At 37.7% G+C, this 24,932-nt stretch overlaps 1 protein-coding gene across 8 annotated transcripts in view; it reads right to left on the bottom strand.

The window, feature by feature from the left end:
* CSNK1G3 (casein kinase 1 gamma 3) overlaps nt 1-24,719 on the bottom strand; it is a 107,863-nt gene extending 83,144 nt beyond the window's left edge. For 4 of the 8 annotated variants that reach the window (XM_025860857.2, XM_025860859.2, XM_025860858.2 and 1 more), the window contains exon 1: nt 24,259-24,716. The gene's annotated coding sequence lies outside the window, so the exon portion shown is untranslated. Of the gene's footprint in view, nt 1-24,258 lie in introns of all 8 variants that reach the window. The other 4 variants (XM_025860861.2, XM_073878592.1, XM_073878593.1 and 1 more) reach the window with 2 other exon arrangements.
* Nucleotides 24,720-24,932: the final 213 nt, after the last annotated feature.

Here is a 24,932-nt window from a genome sequence, read left to right as displayed (position 1 = left end):
TTTTTGGTATTAGAGGAAAAGCTTTCAACTTTTCACCATTGAATATGATGGTACCTATGGGCTTGTCACATGTGCCTTTATTATGTTGAGGTACATTCTTTCTATACAGAATCTCTCAAGACTTTTATCATGAACGGATGTTGAATTTTGTCAGTCTTTTTCTGAACCTATTAAGGTGCTCATACAATTCTTATCCTTTATTCTCTTAATGTGGTGTATTACATTTATTGATTAGCAAACATTGAAGCATCCTTGCATTCCAGGCTTAAATCCCACTTAATCATGGTGTATGATCCTTTAAATGTTCTAGTAAATTCAGTTTGCTAGTATTGTGTTGAGGATTTTTGCATCTATATTTATTAGGGATATTGGTCTGTGATATTCTTTTCTTGTAGTGCTCTTATCTGGCTTTGGCATAAGGGTAGTGTTGGCCTTGTGAAATGACTTTAGGAGTATTACTTCCTCTTCAATTTTTTGGAAGAGTTTCAGAAGAACTGGTATTAATTCTTCTTTAGATGTTTAGTAGAATTCACCAGTAAAGCCATCAGGTCCTGGGGTTTGTTGTTGCTGTTGGGAGATTTATGATCGCTAATTCCATCTCCTTAGTATTTACAAGTCTATTCAGATTTTCTATTTCTTCCTTAATCAGTCTTGGTAGGTTGTTTGTTTCTATGACTTTATTTCTTCAGATTACACAATTTGTTGGCATATAATTGCCTACAAGAGTCTCTTATGAGCCTTTGTATTTCTGCAGTATTAGCTGCAGTATCTCCTCTTTTATTTCTAATTTTATTTGAGTCTTCTCTTTTTTTCTTACTCTAGCTAAGACTTTATCAATTTTATCCTTAAAAAAACAGCTCTTCATTTTGTGATTTTTCTCTTGTTCTTCTAGTTTCTATTTCACTTAGTTCTGCTCCGATCTCATGATTTCCTTCCTTCTGCTAACTTTGAACTTAGTTTGTTCTTTTTCTAGTTTTTTTTCTTTTACCTTGAAGTATAAACTTAGATTCCTTTATTTGAGGTCTTTTTTTATTCTTAATACAGGCACTTATCACCATAAATTTCCCACTAAGAACTGTTTTTGCTATATCCCATTAGTTTTGGTATGATGTATTTCTGACAATTCTACCAAAAACTGTTAGCTATTATAAACAAATTTAGTAAAGTTACATGACACAAAAATCAACATACAAAAATCAGTTGAACTTCCATATACTAACAACGAATGCTCTGAAAAAGAAATTATGAAAGCAATCCCATTTATGATAGGATCAAAAAGAATTAAATACTTAGAATTTAACCAAGGTGAAAGACCTATACGCTGAAACGTGCTAAGACATTAATGAAAAATATTGAAGAGGCACAAATACAACAAAGATAGCCTATATTCTTAAATTGGTAGAATTAGTATTGTTATGATTAAATAACCCAAAGTGATCTACATATTCAATGCAATCCTTACCAAAATTCCAAGGGCTTTTATCACTGAACAAAAAAAAGAAAAAAAAATCCTAAAATTCAGAGAACCACAAAAGACCAAATACCAAACCAATCCTGAGGAAGAACAAGGCTGAAGGCATCACACTTCCTGACTTCAATCTATATTACACAGCTACAGAAATCAAACCAATATGGTATTGGCATTAAAAAAAAAAAAAGACACATAAATCAATAGAACAGGACAGAGAACCCAGAAATCAATCCATATACATATCAACTAATCTTTGACAAGGGCACCAAAACATAAAATGGGGAAAGGACAGCCTCTTCAATAAATGGTGTTGGGACAACTAGACATCCACATGCAAAAGAATGAAACTGGATCCCTATTTCACATCATTCACAAAAATTAACTCGTAATGGGCCAAAGACTTAAATATAACACCTGAAACCAGAACTCCTAAGAGAAAACATAGAAAAAAAGCTTCCTGACACTGGTCTCAGCAATGATTGTTTTGGATATGATACCAAAAGCATAGATAACAAAAGTAAAATGAACAGGTAGGACTACATCAAACTAAAAGCTTCTGTAGCAAAATGAAACTACCAATGAAATAAAATGGCAACCTGTGGAATAGGAAAAAATATTTGCAAATCCTATGTCTGATAAGGGGTTAATGTCTAAAATATATAAGGAACACATACAACTCAATAGTAAATAATGTGACTAAGAAATAGGAAAAGGATCTGAATAGTCATTTTTCCAAAGAAGATATACAAACAGCTAACAGGTATACAAAAAAGGTGCTCGACATCACTAGTTATCATGCAAATGCAAATCAAAACCACAATCAGGTATTACTTTATACCTATTAAGACGGCTATTATCAAAAAGATAAGAATTAACCAATGTTGGCAAGGATATGGAGAAAAGCAAACCACTGTACACTTGTTAATGGGAATATAAATTAGTACAGTCATTATGGAAAATAATAGGGAGGTTCCTCAAAAAATCAAAAATAGAACTACCCTATGATCCAGTAATCCTGCTTCTGGGTATTTATCCAAAGGAAACTAAAATAAGTATCTCAGAGAGATATCTGCACTGCCATGTTCATTGAAGCACTACTTCCTAATAGCCAAGATATGGAAACAACCTAAGTGTCTGTCACAGATGAATGGAAAAAGAAAACTGGCTATATTCAATGGAACATTATTCAGCCATAAAAAAAGAAGTTAAGTTCTGCCACTGGGACACCATAGATAAACCTCGAGGGCATTAAACTAAGTGAAATACACCAGACTGAAAGACAAATATTATAGGGAATCATTAATTTGTAGACTCTAAAGAAAAGTCAAACTCATAGAAACAGAGTAGAATGGTGGATGCCAGGGGCTAGGAGAAATGCAGAGATGTAGGTCAAAGGGCAAGCTTTCAGTTATATGATCCATAACTTCTGAGGATCTAATGTACAGCACGGTGACTTCAGTTAGTAATACTGTATTGTATTTTAATAAAACTGTATTGTATATTTAAAATTTGCTGGGAGTAGATGACTATCCTTACTACCCACAAAAAAAAAAAAGGTAACTATGTAATGAATTTAAATAACTTGATTGTCATAATCGTTTTACAATGTCTACAAAACAGCATATTGTACAGTTTACATACAATTTTGTCAACTATGCCTCAGTAAAGCTGGAAAAAAATTAAATTAAAATTAGAAAAAAATTATTAATTTCACAAAGGGGCAAAAGCCACCTGTGTGGCTCAGTCGGTTGAGTGTCCAACTCTTGATCTAGCTCAGGTCTTGATCTCAGGGTAGTGAGTTCAAGCCCTGCATTGAGCTCCATGCTGGGCATGGAGCCTACTTAAAATAATTTGACATAGAATTAAAGAGAACAGTATATGCATATTATTTTAAATTACAGAAATAACTCCTAAAGCATTTAAAACTGAAATAATTAAAAGTTCTTTCATACATCCTCAGATTCAGAGATAGTTAATTAACATAAGGGGTTTGGGAGAGAGGAATCTAGAACCAGTCATGGGAAAGTTTGTAATCTATATACTTAAATATTAAGGTCTGTGAAAACTTACTGAACTGCTATTCAGCTTCCCAGTATTCCTTCCTGAAAAATATCAAAATGACCCATTCTTTAAATACCAAATTTTTTTTTATCTATGATCCTAATTAAACGATCCTTTACAAAGGAATCTTTTCTCCTCTTATGACCTAATGACAGGCTTTTAATTCTTCCTCAAGGAAAAAAAAAAAGTGGTTTTATCTACTGAAAAATTCAAATACTAGAGATATGAGGCAAGATACTATTACTTTTACATCTTTCTCTATTATTTTAATATGCTAGCAGTCATTAATTTAATAAAAATGTTAATTCTACCATGAATAAATAAGTAGCCTTCACCCTATAATAATTAAAAATCACCATCAAAATCCAATAAGAATATTTCTAGTTATTGAAAAGTAAAGTAGTAAGTGCCTCTACAAATCATAGTTTTTGTTTTGGTTTGGTTTACTTTACTTTGAATGAAAATACAATCCACTAACACTGGAAACAGTTGTGGAATTCTTAACCTGAAATCCATGGACCTCCTGAGCATTTTTTTAAGACAGAATCCATAACTTTCCACAGATTGTAAGAAGATTATATTACCCAAAAAAGTTAAGAACCACTGAAAAGTGTGTCATTTTCTCACGAAATTATAGATACATTTTTAGCAACAATCTATCCTAAAAACTAAATAATATCTGTACTTTATTTAAAAGCCAACCTTGTTAGAGAAAAGTATTTAGGGCAGTTTACAATACACACACTACAAAACAACTGAGAAAAATTTCAAGTAAGGAATCAGGCAAGAAGCTAGGTCATGTTGGAAATATAACCATGTAATACTAAATACAAAATGTATACCATGCAGTTCAGTACCCATACTTAACAAATTTATTTTTCTGACTTCTAACAGTCAAGCAAAAACAGAAATATAAGCAGATACAAGATTCAGAATGACCATTAAAATTACCCTGGTTGCTAAAAGCCCACAAATAATCCTAGTACTGTGTTATACCTACAGAGGCAGTCAATAGTAGTAACAGAAAATTTCTCTGAGAAATTTTAAATTCAAAAACTACAAGGAAGAGAATGGAAAAACACAGCTTGAAAACTTAAAAATCAGGCATCTAGAGAAATAAAAACTGAGAGAACAAAGTATCATACAAATATGTCTAGCATACACCTGATAACGCAAATTAAATAATGATCTATATGGCTTAAGGATATTTTAACTTTTATTTAAGAGATACTACCCTTTTAACTAAAACCCTAAACCATCTATAACCAAAAGAATGGACATGGATTTATAGTTAATGTGCATAAAGCTACATGAGTGTGCATAAAGAGTAACAAAATATTTACAAATTAGGTTTGATTCTATCACTATTCTCAGCATACTGACTTAAATACCTACATTTAAAAGACATAATTTATTAAAGGGATGTATTTTTAAATTATCCTCAAGAATTGACATACAAATACAAATAATCAATTGTTTTGCTTTCATAAACGAATACAATTTTGATGTCATAACATCCACTAATAAAGATTTTAAAAAAAGAGCTGCTAAATACAGAAAACATTAGACATAATCTGATTAGATGAACAGAAATGTAGGCCACTGGCATACTTCTAATTTGATGATCAATGATGAATCTTCAAAACATAAAAGAGAAAATCAGATTCTCTAATCTTCATGGGCCAATAATTTAATACATTACAGAGCCAACTGACCTTCTTTAGATTGCAACTACATAAAACAGAGTAAGTAGTCTGAGAACATATCAGTATAGTATGTTCTACCTCAAAAAACCACCCAGAGTTAGCGAAAGCTTTCAAATATTAATGAGCAGTTCTAAATTTTTTAAAATGCTTATTAATACTCCATCTAGCTTCTAAAATATTGCTGCAATACATACAGAATTGTTCCATGTATCTGTAATATTAAGTGTGAAAATGTTCTATGGTTACCTTTTCCTATTCAATATGTTAGTCAATGTTTTTTGCAAATACAAAATTAGAAGTAATGTAAATTTTAAAAATTGTTTTTCACATGTTACATGTCACAGCATTGATATCTTAATAACTTGTCACTGCTTTATAACTTAAATGAAAAAATCCATATTTAGTGTATGAAATGACCCATTCAGTGTTTCAAATGCCTTATTCAGTCTCTAAAAATTACATTACAATATATGTCTCCAGGCTTCTCTGAAATTTAAATGAGTAAGAATATTTGTGATGTGATGGCTAGCCGGTATATCACATGCTTCTATTAGCAGCAAGTGTCCCAGTTACTGGTTTCTGGCATGAGCTCAACTGTGGTTGTCTAAGAAAAGACTCAATACTTATTTTTAAAAGCTAAATCATTAACTGTAATGTCAAAAATGGAGATTAATTTCTCTAATTACATACTACAGAAACTTATTTTGTCTCAGAAACATTTAGTAACTATAGTCAAAAGTACTTTACATTTTTGAAACCTGACTTCAGTGATGCCCCCTGTATATTCCTATCAAGATCCAGGAAATTCTAGTCTAAAAATTGCCACCAGTTCTATTAGAGCAGGGTTCTCCAAAGTGTGGATCATGACCCTAAATTAGTGGGTTGTTAAACTAATGTAAGAAGTCTTGAGCAGCACTTTTTAAAATGAAATAGTATTATACAGAAAATAAAATGGAATACACATATGTCGTAAAGAATAGTTTTGTTCAGGGTGCCTGGGTGGCTCAGTTGGTTAAGTGACTGCCTTCGGCTCAGGTCATGATCCTGGAGTCCCGGGATCGAGTCCCACATCGGGCTCCCTGCTCAGCAGTGAGTCTGTTTCTCCCTCTGACCCTCTTCCCTCTCGTGCTCTCTATCTCTCATTCTCTCTCTCTCCCTCAAATAAATAAATAAAATCTTTTTAAAAAAAAAGAATAGTTTTGTTCAATGAGATTTTGTTTTTGTTCTTTATATCAATGTATATGTATCCACGGGTCACAATGTAAAATACATTTTTACAGGTTGTGATAAACAGATTTCTATGAGTTATGGTCAAAAAGTATTTCTCAGTTTGAAAGATGTAATAAATACATGACAGCATAGGAGTATCAAAACATGCTAAATTATAATGTTATAACTGAGTCAATTTTTAATGAGAAATTTTCTTAATAAACATAAACATTACTGAATATCTAATTAAGTAAATTTTCTAACTATCCAGGTCTGACTCTCTTCTAGTAACTAGGATACAACTATATCATAGGTCTTCAAAATATCTTTTGTGCCTCCTCTTTTTATTTTCACAGGTAAATTTATACTCTCATTGGTAATACCCCTTACCGCAGCTAAGGAATCTCAATGGTTGGAATAGGAAGGAATGTTTAATTTGAAAATGTCCAGCCCCCTAAACATTTATTACATGTGCAGCCAGAGAAGCATACCTCACCCTCATCTCCTGCCCCTTTAAGCATGATGGGGATGAAAAATCAAGTAGAGGTCACAGGAAATTTCTATTAATGAAAAATTCACAATATCAATCTCTATGAGCAGGTCACCTCACTATAAGAATACAAATATGGCTGCAAATCCCAATCATAGGAACAGTATTAAATTTTAACTCCACGCTGTCAAGGAAAGTCATATTCTGTTTTGGGGCACTCACTTGCATTCAACAAACACCTACTGAATATCTACCCTGTACCAAGCACGGTCCAAGGGTCTGGGGATATAGCAATGAACCTGTCCCAGAACAGGTCTCACCATGCCCTTTCAAGCCTATCGACTTCATGACTCCCATGGCGCTGAAGTATATTTTTTATACTGATTAAAAAGGATATCCTTCTGTACCTGAGCAAAACTAAAAACAGTTGGTTCCCAGGAGTTACGTTCTATAAAGTTGTAGCAAACTCTGAAACAGGAACAATGGACCAATGCTCTTAGGGAAGATAAAGGGTTCAGTTCCTGCAAGTCTCTGGTCACAACATTTTCATCAAACGATTAATATACAGTCTTGTTCACGGATGTTTCTGTTTAAAGACGCCTTATTTAATATGTATTGTTGAGTCATTAACATTGAATTCAGAGCCAAGAGCACTAAAACTCATGCCTGAACTAAGCCCACGTAACACACATTTTTTTCAATAAAGCAAATCATACAGGTTGAGTTCAGGAACGCTAGACAGCACTTCCATACTACATTTGGGGGTCATTTCAAAAAGCAAAATCACCCCCAAAAAAGCATTAAACAGACCCCAAAAAGCAAAACAAGAAGGCAGAGCATCACCTTGTTCAGCTTTGGGTGGGAACATGCATGTTGGGTAATACACATTTTTTGCCGATCTGAACATGTGCATATCATGAATGCCTGGAAAAGCACCAAGAATGCTGATTTGGGGGTTACAAATTAATTTTAGCAAGCAGAGAAATCTGCAAATATAGAATCTGTTAATAATGAGGATCAACCCTAACTGATGAGAGGAATTTTCTCTTTAAATATATTCCCATCTAATAAGTAAGAAATGATAGAATTCAAATATTGTCACTATGCAACTCCTAATGAACTAATAGAAGTAGGCAAGTATCACTTGCTGCCAACTTCAAAAAAAAAAGATAACCTTTGAGCTTCCTGATGGAAGAAAAAAAATTTAAAGTGAACCTGATGAAACCTTTACATTTTACAACCAATTTACAGGAAAGACAAGGCACAATGTTTTTACTTTTTAACCTTAAGATAGCCCATTTATTTTATCTGATGTCCTGAAGGGCAAGGATATTTTACTGAACTCAATCTCCTCATTATCTATTATAACACATAATACATAGCAGATGTTTATTAAAAGTTTGTTGAATAAATGAGTGAATGAATGAATGAGTGAACAAACTACCACTTAGAAGTTTAGGAATGTTAATTTATAAGATCATGTCTTTTTCAAAGAAAGAAGGAAAAAAGGTATGGACAGGCAGGCAATTTACAGCTCTAAGAAGATACAACAAGTGGAGTAACACCTCACGAATCAAAGGTCATTTATACTGTAGTTTCTTTTTTTTTTTTAAGATTTTATTTATTTATTTGACAGAGAGACAAAGAGAGCAAGAACACAAGCAGGGGGAGTGGGAGAGGGAGAAGCAGGCTTCCGGGGGAGCAGGGAGCCCAATGCAGGGCTCGATCCCAGGACCCTGGGATCGTGACCTGAGCTGAAGGCAGACGCTTAAAGACTGAGCCACCCAGGTGCCCCTATACTGTAGTTTCAAATCTCCAAAACATAGCTATGAACCAGAAGGAAAAAAATGCACTAAAAGTCACAAAAATGCATATTTTGCTCATTAAACAAAAAGAGCCCCTAAACTATATTTTACTTTAATCTTAAAATAATTCTAGTAAGTTTATTTTTAGAAAATCAAACATAGTAGGAACAATTGAAGTAACTAGTAAAAATATGACAGAGAACAAAGACAACCTTTACACCTCGATAAATTCAGACAATCTATACATCACAGCACACTTTATAACTGATGTGCAGAATGAGAACCCTGACTCAGCAAGATCTGAGTATGTTTAGAAAACACTGAGAAGAGTACTACCTCATAAAGCTGATCATTTTAAAAGAATACTAAAATAAAATATTTTAGTATAGATTCAATCTCCTAATTTATCTAACAGGTCGCTGACTGATTATGCCAGATAAATGAGAAAGTACTTCAGAAAAGTCAGTAGCTGCTTCATACACAGTTCTCATAATGAAATTACATTTTTTTAACTACAGTGCTAATTCCCTAAATTTGTAAAAATATATATTTACAAATAACCGTCACGTCAAGGCAAAGGTCACAAAATTAAAAGGTTCACTCAAGAGTAACAACATCTGAGGGATGCCTGGGTGGCTCAGTTGGTTAAGTGTCTGCCTTTGGTTCAGGTCATGATCCTGGAGTCCTTGCTCAATGGGGAGCCTGCTTCTCCCTCTACCCCTCCCCCTGCTTGTGCTCTCTCTCTCTCTCTGACAAATAAAACCTTTAAAAAGAAAAAGAATTTGACATTTGAGAATTTACTTAGGAAGCTGATATTGTCAATTCTCATCATAGAAAGAACTTGATATTATAACCGACAATCATGAATAACCAAGTTGACTTCTATAAGATTCTAGAATGAAACTTGCAATAAGTTGATAGAAAAGCTTAAACTACCACTTCTCCAGACTATGGATTTCTTTCTGCCCAGACCAAACCACGAAAATCCTTCTCCAAGTAAATGCTGTAGCCAGAAGACAAAGACACAGAACTGAAAGACAATTTAAGTCCCAATATGGGCACCAGGGTTAAGGCCTAATTTTTCTTTTCTTTTTTTTTTTTTTTAAGATTTATTTATTTGAGAAAGAGACAAAGAGTAGGGTGGAGCGGCAGAGAGAAAGGGAGAGAGAGTCCTACGCAGACCACACTGAGTGCAGAACCCAACTGACGTTGGGATCAAGCTCACGACCCTGAGATCAGGACCTGAACCAAAACCAACAGTAGGAAGCTTAAGAGACTACACCACCCAGGCGCCTAGTTTTTCTTACAGAGATCAGGGCTGGCTCACCTGAGCCAGAAAGAAAAGCCCTGAAACATCATGAAGACTGCATTCCCTAAAAATTGAGGTTCCCCTAAATCACTATCTATCTGATAGGTCTATGGCAATGAAAAGATCACGTTCAGAATAAATATTATGGTCATGATATTTTGGTGTGCAACCAAACTGACAAGCTAATTATTAAAAAGTAATTCAAGATAGCAAATTTAAATTTCAGGAACTGCTTATTACTAGAACTCTTCGACATTGCTGGTGGTAATGCAAAACAGTATACAGCTGCTTAGGAAAAGTTTGGCAGTTTCTCATGAAGTTAAACATATACTTATCATATGACCAACAATTCCAATCCTAGGAACTTACCAAGTGAAATGAAAACTTCAATTTACCAAAAAGAGAAGAAAAATGCACACAAATGTTTGGGGCAGCTTTATTCCTAATTGCCAAAAACTGGAAACAAATGCTTCAAATGGTGAATGGATAAACATGCTGAGGTACATTCAGTTAAGGGAATACTGCTCAGCAGCAAAAAGAAATGACACATGCTTCACCCTGGATGAATCTCAAATACCCCATGCAAAGCGGAAGGAGCTAGGTTTAAAAGGCTGCATAACACATGGTTCCATTGATATGCTATTCTGAAACTGAAAAAGGCAAAATTACAGAAACTGAGAACAGATCAGGGGTTGCTAGGGGCTGGGAGTAGGAGAAGGGGTTGACTACAAACGGGCAGCAGGAGGGAAATATCTGGAGCTAATGGAATTGTTTCGTGCACTAATAGTAGGGAGAGTGAACTTTAGTGTGCAAAAATTTAAAAACAGGAAAAAATTTATCTAATATAAAAAAATACCTTGCGACAAAATCATAATTAAGTGAAATGTTCAAAAAATTGAATACTTCCTTCAAATTTTCTGGCTAGCCCATAAATGCCTTTAATTTCACCTTCTGCTATTTAAAAAAAGAAAACCTTTCTATAAAGTTTTTCTCTACTTTTAAGCCTGAGTAACTATGTCAGATGCTTGTGTTTATTAGCATATTTAAAGTAGGGCCAATTTATTTGTTTGAGATACCTCACACAACTATGATGATGCACACTAAATTGGTTTGGAGTGAGCACAGTGCCTCAGGAGGCATTTAATCAAGGTTCTTCCATGTTAATTCTCCCTAATAAAAAAGATGAAATGATTAATCCATTCATTCAACAAATAAGTAATTATAAGAGGTCTATCATGTGCCAAATACAGGAAATGAAATGGCACACAAGACAATCACAATCCCTGACATCACACAGCTTAAACAAACAATAATATAAAGTATGCTATGTACAAGAGAATTACAGCACTTTTCAGTGCACACAGCAAGTGCACATAACCTAACTATGTAAGCTCTAAATCTTCCATTAGTAACTACACAGTAAAATACCCACTATCTTGGTGAATTCAAAAACACAACTGAAAAAGCGTGTACCACAGTGCACACCACCCCATCACCCCTCAGTGTCTAGGCAGGCAAAGAAAGCAAAGACCATGTACACAGAACACTATCAAGCAGTACAATAATCACTCCCCTATAGTAAGGTCCTCCTGGGGGGGCGGGGGGGGAGAGATACCAGAATATGCAGACTTATGTCACCTTTCCCACCAGCAGGGCATTTTTTCTGATTCAGAATACCATAACCATGAACTTCTCTTGTTGAGATAAATATTTTAAAGAAGGGGAGGGTGGAGTAATAAAAGGAGAGAAAAGAAAAAAAAAACAGAAAAGATGGTCCAGGGGAAGAAAAAAAAAAAGCCAGAGTTAAGTATATAGATTTTTGCAGTGAAGTCTTAAAAAACAAATTAAGGAAGTTTAAGGAAACTAAAACAGAGGCATTACAACCACACCCCTGCTTCTTTCTGTTGTGAAAAAAGGAAGCCAAGATATGTGAAAAGAGGACTGCCTGCAGGTGTTCTGGCATGAAGTTACCATGTGCAGAGGTAAAATTATATAACCCCAAGGACTAAACTGTGTGATGAATACTCGGCTATGCCAGTTACCCGAAACATTTTCCATCCCGAGCATCCTAATTACACAATGCTCCTGGGACCACACTGGGGCCCACAGGACCAGGGTTAATAACTTAGTGCCAAAAAAAATAGAAAAGCTTTCAACAACTGTTAAACAAATACAGATTAAAATAAAGTGCCCCTTGGTATGTATGTATTTACGAGAGAAAAAAAAAAAACACTAAAATTTACTAGCATCTTACTGAAACTCCATTTCAGAGGAATAAGATGCTGAGTAGTTTCTATGAAGAAACAAGAAGTAGAAGCAAATTAATGCAGTTTCCACAAGCCCTTTTCCAAAGTTCCTGCAGCCAAGCATGTTTTGGAATATGGAATTTTAGGGGATTTTTGACAGGTGACACAGTGTATATACACCACATATTTTGTAAAAAGGCTGGGACGACACACAGAAGTCTGGAACAGTATATTATAATCAAACATTGACTATTCCTGCAGTGAAACCAACAAATCCATGAAATAAAGACATAACAGTTCAACACAAGTTTTATGAAAAAAAACCAATTTGTGCCAAACATACAAGAAAATGTTTTTGGTTTTCAGAGCATTCTGGATGTAAACAGTGTTGATAAGAAATTATGGTCCTAAAGAACAGTACCCATTGCTCAATCACTGTGTGTGCAAAGTGTTACTGGGAGCCTTGTTATCATGTGCTGATTTTCTTGTGGAATTTTGGTGAAACACAAAATAATTCTAAAAGTCTTCTCCAAGTTCACACAGAACATGTCCTCTACTCTCTATCCGCTCTTAAATTTCTTTTTTTTTTTTTAAAGATTTTATTTATTTGAGAGAGAGAGAATGAGAGAGAGAGAGTACGAGAGGGAAGAGGGTCAGAGGGAGAAGCAGACTCCCTGCCAAGCAGGGAGCCCGATGCGGGACTCGATCCCGGGACTCCAGGATCATGACCTGAGCCAAAGGCAGTCGCTCAACCAACTGAGCCACCCAGGCGCCCCCGCTCTTAAATTTCTTTACCACAAATTGTCCTTCTAGGGCAGTTTACAAAAGTCTAATCCTTGAAATTTACAGAGGAACTGCCAAACCCAATTTTGCCACCAGGCAAACAATGTTCCTTGAATGGAATTTAGCATATTGAACTCATCATAAAATGGCTTGTTCTCATTATATCACAAAAGACTGTAACTGGTAAGGGTGTTTGTGACCTAGGAAGCTACACCAAATGTGGCACCCACACAAAAAAAAGACCCTGATTGTCATAAATGACAAGATACAATAATCACAAAACCGTATTATCATAGTGCACTTACATGTATACAATTACTGACTACACAGGATATAGGCAACATACTATATACACAATGTACTATAACTGAAGTAAATTATTTCCACTTAGGGGAAAACAGAGATATTCCTCATCAACAATGGTATTAAAGAGAGTAAAGCAGTACACATGCAGTTACACTAAACTATTAAGGCCTATTTCAACCTTATGTTCCAGGAAAAATACAACTCAATGATATTATAAATATGATAAATATAAGCTATGATTAATAAACTTTTGATTAGCAACAATTCTTACCTTCTTATAGTTTATATAACATTAAGATACACTGTTTTTATCACTTTAGGTTTCTTAAGATTTTCAGGGGCATCTGAGATGATGCTTTAATTTATTCTTGATAAATTTCCCTTTAACAAATACTCCAAACTTCAAAAATCCTCTAATTTTGGTGCTGTGTAGGAAAAACTGCTAATAAGCAATGAATATAGTGGCATCACTAAGGATTCTGGGTACGAAACTATGAAGAGAAGTTGATTCTTTAACCTGGTCCTCTTGCAAATGTTTCCTATGCATATCTTGTCTCACTTTCACACCCCGTCCCAATTAAAAAGAGAACTTTAAAGTTAAGAGCTAAGAGATGTGTAAAAAGAGAAGGAGAAATCAGTCCTTTTCAACCCTGCCACACACTGGAATCACCTATAGAAACCCTAAAATATATCAGTGCCCCAGGCCCAGATTCAAATATCAATTAGCAGGGGTAAAATCCCTTTATTCATCATGTTTTTTAAGGTCCCCCAAAAATGTAAATGTCAAGTCAGGGCTGAGAACCACTGGTACACACAGCCTTCTTCACAAACACTTTTCTCTTATTTCTAGTCAGTGGTAGCACTCCCAGCCTTACAGCAAGGACAGCAAGGATTATCTTTAAAATTAGCCCTTTTTAGGGGCACCTGGGTGGCTCATTTGGTTACGCGACTGCCTTCGGCTCAGGTTATGATCTTGGAGTCCTGGGACAGAGTCCCGCATCAGACTCCTTGCTCAGCGGGCAGTCTGCTTCTCCCTTTGACCCTCCCCCCTCTCATGTTCTCTCTCTCTCTCTCATTCTCTCTCTCTCAAATAAACAAAAATCTTTTTTAAAAAATTACCCCTTTTTGTTCTCATTTACTCTGTCACAGAAAAAAATTTACTAATTTTCAATTGGAAGATTCTAAACAAGTGCCTATAGTAAAAGACATTTTGACTTATCTCACATTCTCATTCCCAATTCTCAGGACTTTATTTTTCAACTGGACTTCAGAAACAACTTCATCAGTAGTTGGTAACTAAAATGCGTATCAACAGCAGAACATACAATAAACATGCATATGACACATACTCAGTTACCAACGTTTAACAGAGTATCAGAAAATACTCAAAGGAATGATTTTAAAGAGTTGATTACAGGGCGCCTGGGTGGCTCAGTTGGTTAAGTGACTGCCTTCGGCTCAGGTCATGATCCTGGAGTCCCGGGATCGAGTCCCGCATGGGGCTCCCTGCTCAGCAGAGAGTCTGCTTCTCCCTCTGACCCTCTCCCCTCTCATGTACTCTTTCTCTCTCATTCTTGCTCTCTCAAATAAAATAAAATCTTAAAAAAAAAAGTTGATTACATTTTGATATGTCACTAACCACAAATACTTTCAGAACCTCAAATGTATAAAAGAATATGAGCCACAATATGCCCAGACATTCATATGTCAGGAAAAAAAAACTCAGTAAATAATCTACAGTTTTTTAAATGAAAATTGGCATTACAAGATTCCACATCTTTAAGATGTATACATTTTTTGATTACATTGTTTTCAGGTCTCTAGAATAAAAGAATATAAAATAATGTCTTATAAAAATATGCATCTACAAATACCAGTTTCTAAAAATGTCACCAACAACTGACATCTACTAGTTTCACCTCCAAAACAATACAAGGTTATATTTGCACTTCAAATCAGGACTTTTTTTTTTTTTAAGGCTGAATAATATTTCATTGTGTATGCACACAGACACATATATAATACAACTGTAGCATATATGTATATCACTACTTTTTTTTATTATGTTATGTTAATCACCATACATCATTAGTTTTTCAAATCAGGATTTTTATTAAAAGGTCTTGTAGCCAGAAATTTGCACACCATAAATCTAGAAGAATAACACAATTTTCTCTCTTCTCTACCTATGACATTACCTACTATATTTGCCTGCCATTTGAAAGTATTCATTGCTAGAATATAAGTATTTCACAAAAATAGAAAATAAACATGACACAGACTGGCTCTAAGGGAAAAAAACATTGTCACTTCCCTTTTTTACTAGAGGAAACTCTGACTATAACTTTGACTTTAATACAGCGTCCTCTAATTCACTGCCAAGTATACCACCTGAAGTCAAAAATAAACAAATCTTAAAAATAGGTAACACGATTAATAACTACAAAATATTCATAAGTCCGCTACTTTTATACAGTACACTTGTATCAAAAGGTATCAAATGGCCAATTTCAACTTAAAATTTTAAGGTAAATAATTTTAAAAAGTACAATTCTAAAAGTAAAGACAATTGCAAAGTAGCCCCGCATTCCAGACATACTTTATTTAAGGTAATATACAAATAAAAGCAGAAGTGTGTCAAAATCTAAGTTGATAAAAAACATCCTACCCCAGGATTCTACTTTTTCTTCCTCTTTAAAAAAAACTTTACTATTTTTCCTAACGGTAAATAATAATGATTAATTAGAGCATAAAATCCAAACAATATAGAGAAGTATAAAAAGTGTAAAAATAAAAATCACCCCAAATCTCACTGTTTATAAATAACTGTCATTAACATAAATACCCTTGCAGAGGGTGGCTGGATTTACTCTGTATATTTACAAGCACCACAATTACAATGAGAAGTATTACAATTAAAATCCTGTGTTTATATATAATATATGCATGTATCTCAATATATATGTATAATACACACACACATGCCTTCTTTTACATATACTACAGGCACAGAAATCTTTAAGATAACAACTTTCTTGAATTTAAACATACATAAGCTGTTCCAAGCACTCATTCTGCCTCTGCATTTTCATTTAAGCAGGCCAGGTTTGAGGTTACTTGTCTGTCTGTCCGTCTGCAGGTGTTGCTGTGCTTGAGGGAAGATTTAAAAATCTGTCAGTTTGTTTGCTTTACTAAAAAAAAAAAAAAAAAAAAAAAGACCAAATCTCTAGCTAAAATTTTCCAAAGCCTGGAAACATATATCGTTCTAACAGCAGCTGGCCGACTCCTTTACAGAACTACCCCATGGTCTCAAGCAAAACTGCAAAGCCAGCAAATCTTTTCGTGGCCTCCCGCCTCTTGGGTCAGAAAGAGCGCCACACTAAGAGTCTACCCACCAGGTGTGTGACATGAGCATTTCCCTCAACCTTCCCATGATCCATTTCATTTCAATTCCAAAATTCTGGGATTCTCCCGTCTCCCCATTCCCCCACCAGTTTTTTGCTTCTCTCAAGATAGGTAAAAACTGGGGGGCGCCTGGGTGGCTCAGTCGTTAAGCGTGTGCCTTCGGCTCAGGTCATGATCCCAGGGTCCTGGGATCGAGCCCCGCATCGGGCTCCCTGCTCTGCGGGGGGCCTGCTTCTCCCTCTCCCACTCCCCGCTTGTGTCCCCTCTCTCGGTGTGTCTCTGTCAAATAAATAAATAAAATCTTTAAAAAAAAAAAAAAGATAGGTAAAAACTGTCCTTTCCTCCTATCTCACTAGGATTCCGTGATTCAAAATAAACCCTTCCTCTGACTGACAAATTCCCATTTCCTCAACTCAGTCCTCTAAGTGTGAAAAAGAAAGAAACCTGACAAGATCAAAGATGTGGGCAATTTTTGGAAAGGAGGGAGCACAGCAACTCAAAAAAATTTAAGTAAGTTGACAGGTAGAAATTCTTAAAGTTATAATAGCTTTATGAGTTTCGTGGAAAAAAGATATATATGATCTTACAACTTGAATAACTGATTTCGTTGAGGCAAAGTTAGTCAATAAAAAAACTGACACTGTTTTAAGCTCCTAAAATATTCATACCTGAGCACATTTAAGATAGCAACATAGAAGCAGCTTTCTAATCTTTCATCCACTACATCTGTACAACCCTTTAAAGTTCAAAGTGCATTTATATGCATTATTTATTTTCATTCTCAAAACAAGTAGATATAGTGGTCACTATTGATTGCCTCTCTAACATCCATTTCCCCCATATTCTTCCTTCCCACAATTTTTAAAAATATCCTCCCTCCACAATGTAACTCAGGAAAATGTGACCCCATCCCCAACTGCAGGGGGATATATCCTGATTTAACAGAAATCAACCATGATAACCCTATTCCCCTTGTCATGACTGGTTAGGAAATACACATGACCTAATTCTGGTCAATAAAACATGAAAGGAAAAGTATGCTGGTAAGCTTGTGCAAAACATTTCCTGGCCAATGCATGTCTAGATGTGATCTTGCTACAAGCCTGAGGATGAATCCAACACAAAGAGGAGAGCAGAGCCAAAAAAAATCACAGAGAGGCAGACCAAAGCTCTGAAAAACTAGCCCTACCTCAATACTTTAGTGTTCCATACCAGAAACTACTGCATTTCAGGCATTAAAATGCAGCAACACCAAGATAAAGAGCATAACCTATCTATCTTTCCTTTCCCCGCCTGGACCTCCTTTCCTATAACCTAAAAGTTTTCCTTTTCACTTGAGCTGAGCTAAGAGGGCTCAGGAGGGCAGCTCCTCTAAGCTGCTAGACCAGCATGCTTTGCACCAAGCTCAAACACTCCTGGTACACATCAAGGGTATGGCATTTCCTCTTCCAAGGGACAATTTCCTCTACCAATTGACTCCAGCAGTCCCTACTCAGGTTGAGGAGATGCTGGGATTCTACGAAGGCTCCTCTCTATATAAAAGCTGAAAGGTAGAAACGAAATGAGATCAACGACCATACAGGGAAATATGTGAAAACCACAGATTGATCACCTCACTAGATAATTAAACAATTCACCCTAAGGTATGAATGAATACAGTCAGAAATACCAGAATTTCTTTTTTATAAGATGATGCTATTAAATCAATCTCTAAGACAGGGTATAAAATAGATATTTTAGAAGCAGATACTCTCTTTAACATATTATTAACCAAGAGTTCCTAAGTTAGTTTAAAAGGCGAATCATGGAGTGCCTGGGTGGCTCAGTCAGTTAAGCCTCTGACTCCTGGTTTCGGCTCAGGTCACGATCTGAGGGCTGTGAGATTGAGCCCCGAGTCGGGCTCTGCACTCAGCACTGAGTCTGATTGAGATTCTCTCTCTCCCTCTCCCTCTGCCCTCCCCCTGCTCTCTCACACTCGCTCTCTCTCTCTCGCTCTCCTTCGCTCTCTCAAATAAATAAAATTTAAAAAAACTTTAAAAAATAAAAACATGAAATGGGAATCATAAAAATATCTACATATCTTGAACATTTTATTGCAACTAAAACATAAAAAATGTACACTCCCAAGACAATCTTTTAATGCAAAGCCACGGCCTTTTCTTCAAGTATTGGTCTACAGATCACAGTTCTACTGTCTTTCTTGCAAAACCACACCTATTGTACGTCACCTGTGATTTCCAGTTTCTGTTTTTTAAACATGGATAGGTAGGTATCTTGCAAAACTTAAAAGCAATCTTACTGCAGATTCTTTTTAGATTTTTAGGGTTTAATGAGGATTTCACTCATTGTTTAAAGTTATCTCACCCACATCTATTTTAACTATAATTATTTTAGCTACTCACCTGTTTTCAAAGGAGCCAGAGGTTCTTACACAAATAACTTTTTGCCTCCGTATTTCACTAAATAATGTTTCATTAAACTGTGTAATTACAAGATCAAGTACAAGTGCCATCAACAATTTGTTGGGGGCAAACACAAATAATTCTTGGTAAGTATAAAATAACTAGTAGGATTAAAAATTCCAAAACAAACTATAGAGAGTAGTATACTGCCATTTAGTATAGCACGGGCATCGAGCAGCAAATGAATGAAGAGTATCAATCTTTTGAGTGGGTCGAACAGGTCAGTTAAAACAGGGTCTCTTGAAATAGGCTGTTCCCAAGAGTCTTTACTTATTCTACCCACCAATCAACCTTCTAACAATTCATCATTATCTTAAGAAAAAGTGTATCATAAGATTTTACTTACTTCCAGTGAAAGCTATAAAACCTGTGGATGTGATTTAGGAATATGTGGATATAACTGAGCTATATCCTAAAGGCAATCAGACTTTCATTAAATTAAATTATAACCGTGTGATCCATCATTAGCCAAGAAAATGACCAAAGTGTGTGTCTTCTCTACCAAATACATAAACGCTTCAAGATCACTGATTAAGAATTCTTTCTCATAACAAAGATGATGGGCAGGGAGTGGCAGGAGAGAATATAACCAATCACTTACTATAGTTTAAGAACAAATCACTACACACCTTCCTAAGGTCCCATAAGAGGAGGAAACCCTATAGTTTAGGAAACATTTATGGTTTCTAAATCCCAGCTTTGAGAAGGGAGCTAGAAAAAACATGGCTAATAGCAGCCTGTAATGTATGTGTAAAACTCATCTGTCCTTTTCTCTCTCTCATTCCTTATTTTCTGAGTAACGCAGAGCGTCTCCCAAGTCACTTCACATTCATGGATAATACACACTTGATTTCTACACATTAAGAATCCCAAATATGGTTCTGCCCTATAGATCATCACAAAAGGACACTCTGAGGTAGCTTTAGTCACTAGAACCATACTGTCCGCTCCTACGCAATCTCTACAATTAAAGAACTACAGATACCCCCAAAATTGCCATTTCCAAAAAAGTTCCATCCTGAAGAAACACTCAAACATATACTAACAATACCAATCAATACCACTAAGTGCCAACCTCTCAAGAAAACACAAACAAAGGAAGAGGACGGAAGATTCGAAAACAACAGATTATCTGTGGTTTAAGACTCTGAAGTCAGGAAAAAAATGAATTAAATAAGCACTGTGCTATACCTTAAAAAGGTTGCTTAAACTCTAGATGACTATTTCCAACTGTCAAAAGCAAGAGTTATACACCATCTAACAAGAAGAGTTCTCTTGACAGTATCATCTATTGTCGCCATACAAAGTAGGCAGTTAATAAATTTTAACAAGTGGGCCCCTGGGTGGCTCAGTTGGTTAAGCGACTGCCTTCAGCTCAGGTCATGATCCTGGAGTCCTGGGATCGAGTCCCGCATCGGGCTCCCTGCTCAGTGGGAAGTCTGCTTCTCCCTCGGACCCTCCCCCCTCTCATGTGCTATTTCATTCTCTCTCTCAAATAAATAAATAAAATCTTTAAAAAAAAACAAAATAAATTTTAACAAGTATTAGTGTTTTAAATGGAAGGTTCATGAAAATTCAGTTATACGCAGGTTCACAAATTCAGTTATAATATATATACCCTTTCTGGATACCTAGAGGGGAATAGTTAGTAAAATCCATCAAACAATCTTCCCAGAAAGGTGAGTCTACGTAGACTTAAACACTGTCATTGTGACGGTGGTCTTTTTCTAAGTACTTTTTTTTTCTTTTTAAGTATTATTTATTTATTTGAAAGAGAGAGAGATAGTGAGAGAGAGCACAAGTGGGGAGGAGAGGGAGAAGTGGGCTCCCCTGCAGAGCAAGGAGCCTGATGCGGGACTCGATCCCAGGACCCTGGGATCATGATCTGAGCCGAAGGCAGACGCTTAACCGACTGAGCCACCCAGGCGCCCTCTAAGTACTTCTTTAATAGAGATAAAGTTTGGGGTTAAATTATTTTAGGGTCATTTAATATTTAAGATAACTAAAAACCTTACATATTATCTGGAACCGTGAACATTTCCCATTTCATCATCCCACTGTCATGGTCAATTCTCCCTGTATGTAGATTCCTTACGTTTCACTTTATCCGTAGTGAATCTCACGTTCAAATGCATTAACAATAATATAACTATCCAATGATCTGTGTTTTGTTTTGTTGTTTAACAGTGCAGCATGCCCTCAATTTAGTTTGAAATATCCTTTTGGGAAACCCTCCAAAACTTAAACAACCACTTGTTCCCTTCTGAAAAACTCTGAATCAATAAACTACACCAGAAAAATAGCCTATTGCCAGTACAGAGGGGGTTACAGAGGGGACAGAGAAATAAACAGAAAGCTTCCCATTTCTTCCAGAGGCTCATTTTTACACCCTGGATTCATTTCATATACAACCACTTACCAGATTTCCAGACACACCCATATTCAAATTCAAGTACAGAAATATAATAAAGCCAGGTATGGAGTGTTGTAGATTGTATACCTCTCTGCTTTCCTCCATTACCATAAATAACAAGTTGATTATTCTGTTATAGTTTGTTTCCTTGAACTTACTATCCTTATTTGCCTACCTACTTCCTAGAAGCATAAAATCTGGACATTTGGACCTTTATACCTCAAACTGACTCATTTTTTAAATACAAGGCATTCTGGACTTCCACTGCCTGATCTCCACCTATTTTCACAGCTTCTTCTCCCATAAAGACCTCCTGGCCCAGCAGCCTCATGTGCAGCTCAACAGTCCCCATAATACCCAACCAACATGCCTGTGCTCCAGCTGTTCTCTTTGCCTAGAAAACTAAGCACTCCCCCCCCCCACACACACACCAAGCCCTCATTCGCCCGTTAAAATATTTTAATGCCCAAATGGAGTGCTAGCAGCTCTGAAGTCATTCATAATTCCACAGTCAAAAATTAGTCTCTCTCTCTCTCTCTACACAACACACACACACACACACACACACACACACACACACACACACCATGCTTCCATGCACCTCTAATAAATCCCACAGGTGTCCTGTGTTGCCATTATTTCTGTGCATGTCTGCTTCTCCCTTCAAGACAGCTACTAGGTCTGATTCATCTTCATATTCTAACCACTCTTCCATCCTCACCACAGAGTAAAGGTCTGGGCTGAACTGAACTATCCCTTGATTTTAATTCCAGTCTTTTTATTTGAAGGAATAAATGAATACCATGTGTTGAAGATTTCGGTAAGAGTTAACCCTTTGTAAATTTAACAATGAAAACAATAATTACATAATGCATTAATTTCTGAGTTGATGAATGGCAGTAGAGCACAATAAATCATCACTGAAGATTATCACTAAGATCCCCCCAAAAAGTCTCATATATATCAATATTAAAATTAATCTTTCTGTCCCCGTTCTAATAAGAAGTACTAATACCTGATGCATATGCAGAAATGCAAGCTCCTGGAAGCCAAAGTGTCTGTACATTCCAGAGAATCTATGCCAAAGCCATGCAGTTGATTTGATAATATCTTCCTTTCAATGCCAATAAATATGATTTTCACCTTAATGTGCAATGATAAGGGCTAATACATACAAAAGATACTTTATCTTAGCTCAGAATACAGCTGGAGCAAAGTTTGGAAAGAGTTATGAAATACACTAGGCAGAACTCTCCACCCCACCCCGAAAAAAGTTATTAAGAATGTCACCAACTGTATCTGATTTTTGGTGGAAAATGGTTTCCTAAACTGGCCTCCTATCTTTCTAACCCTAACTCATTCTTATAATTTGTGTTATTTTTCCTCCACTTTTTATTTAGAGAGAAAGCAAATATTGCTCAAAAATAAATCCACGGGTTTAAAAACTAAATATTTTTATTTTTAAAAAGTATTCCAACTCAGACGTAGTTCAACATCGTTTACTGTGAGCGAATGTCATTCACCAGTAACTGCCCAAGAAATATTGACTGATTTTCTTAACTTATTAAAAATCAGGTTTTTAATTTTCCAATTAAAGTCGACGTTCTAAAACAAAAGGTTAAAAAGGGGGTCACTTATTGGCCAGCCTCCCTACTCATTACAGCAGAGTTACAACTAATTCCCACAGTATAGCAACAGTAGCCATCTCCCACACAGACTCTCTCTCTCTCTTTCTCTCCCACCCATTAACTTTTCCTCCTTTCCTGGGAAAACTGGAATGATCCTAATACAGGCCTAACTACCCCCACCCCACAAGCACACACACATCTCCATCACCACCCCACGGAAAAGAAATGTAGGAGCTGTGGACCAAGAGCACCGACGCTTCGGTGTGTCACTTCCCCTGCATGTGGGATAAACAAACAAACCAGCACCTTAACAGTAGTCAGCAGAGAAATTTTGTTACCCCCGACTAATGCCTTAAGTTTTGAGCTAAGTCAGAAGCTCTATCAAATAGGTAAATCCCTGCCCCCCACCCCCAACAGACACCCCAGCGGGAAGTTTACCCCTGAAATGAATGCTGGCCCCTGACACCTCCTTCCAGCAGCCCGATGCCTCCCTCCCTCCTGCCCAAACCCCCACTCCGAGGGTAATTGTCTGGACACAATCAGGAGCGCCGGGGCTGCGCTCCCGACCTCAAAACCCCTCCCCGCAGAAGCCCCCGCCTTCTCCCGGCTCGCCCACCTCCCCCGCGTCCCCACTTGCGCCGCACCGCTCGGCAACTTCTGCACCCGCCCCGCCCGCCGCCCGCGGCCCCCTCCCCGGCCGCCCAGCCCTCGGCGCCCTCACCACCCCCCCCCTCCCCCCCCGGCCGCGGCCCCTCCCTCCGCGCCGCCCGCCCGCCGGGGTCCTCGCCCACCCCTCGTCCTCCGCGGCCCCCGCCTGCGGCGCCGCCCCCGCCGCACCCCAGCCCTCCCAGCCCGGGACCCCAGCCCACCCAGCCCCACCCGGGAAGAGGGGAGCAGCGGCCCCGCCGAGGCTGCCGCCGGGCCCGGGCCACCCGGCCGCGCGCCACCGCGGAGGAGGCTTTACCTCAGAGGCGCGGCCGCGAGCTGCGGGGTCGGTCCCGGGCGCGGGCGGCGCCCCCTGCTCCGTCAGTCAGCGGCGGCGGGGGCAGCGGCGGCGGCACATCACACCCGCCGGCGACCGGAGGAGGAAAGCGAGCCACGCAGGGAGGGAGCGAGCGAGGTAGGGGGGGGAAGGAACGAGCGAGGGAGGGAACGCAGCTCGGCTCGGACTCGCTCCCTGCACTACTGCCGGTGCCTCCTACCGCCGCCTCTGGCCGGAGAGTCGCCGCCCGGGCCGCTGCTGTCGCCACCGATGCAGCCGGGAATGAATGCACAGCGGCGCCTCGCTTATCCGGAGGTCAAACATCCTTCTGCCTCGGGCATCCGGATCGGCGCCGGACCCGGAAGTGAACACATGGAAAAAAAATAAAAAAGGAAAGCGTCTCTCTAGCGGCGGCGGCCCCCAAGCTCCCGCATCAGCGAAAAGAGCCGAGTAGAGCCGAAGATTACAGCGACCTGCTCGGATTGGCCGGCTCGCCGACCGGAAGAAAGGCAGCACGTTCATTGGCTGGCAAGGCGTATAAAAGCCAAGCCCCTCCTCCATCCCCACCTCCGCACGAGCGGTGCGTGAGGGGGAGCGTGGAGTAATAGTGGATACGGGTATGTTTCCCTGGGCGAGGCTAGGAGAGGAGAGGCTTG

The sequence above is a fragment of the Callorhinus ursinus genome, unplaced genomic scaffold (assembly GCF_003265705.2).
Source record: "Callorhinus ursinus isolate GAN/ISIS: 27379988/994484 unplaced genomic scaffold, GSC_fseal_2.0 scaffold30, whole genome shotgun sequence".
NCBI classification, from domain to species: domain Eukaryota; kingdom Metazoa; phylum Chordata; class Mammalia; order Carnivora; family Otariidae; genus Callorhinus; species Callorhinus ursinus.
Note: the sequence above shows the minus strand (reverse complement) of the source record. Positions and strands in the feature narration are given on the sequence as shown.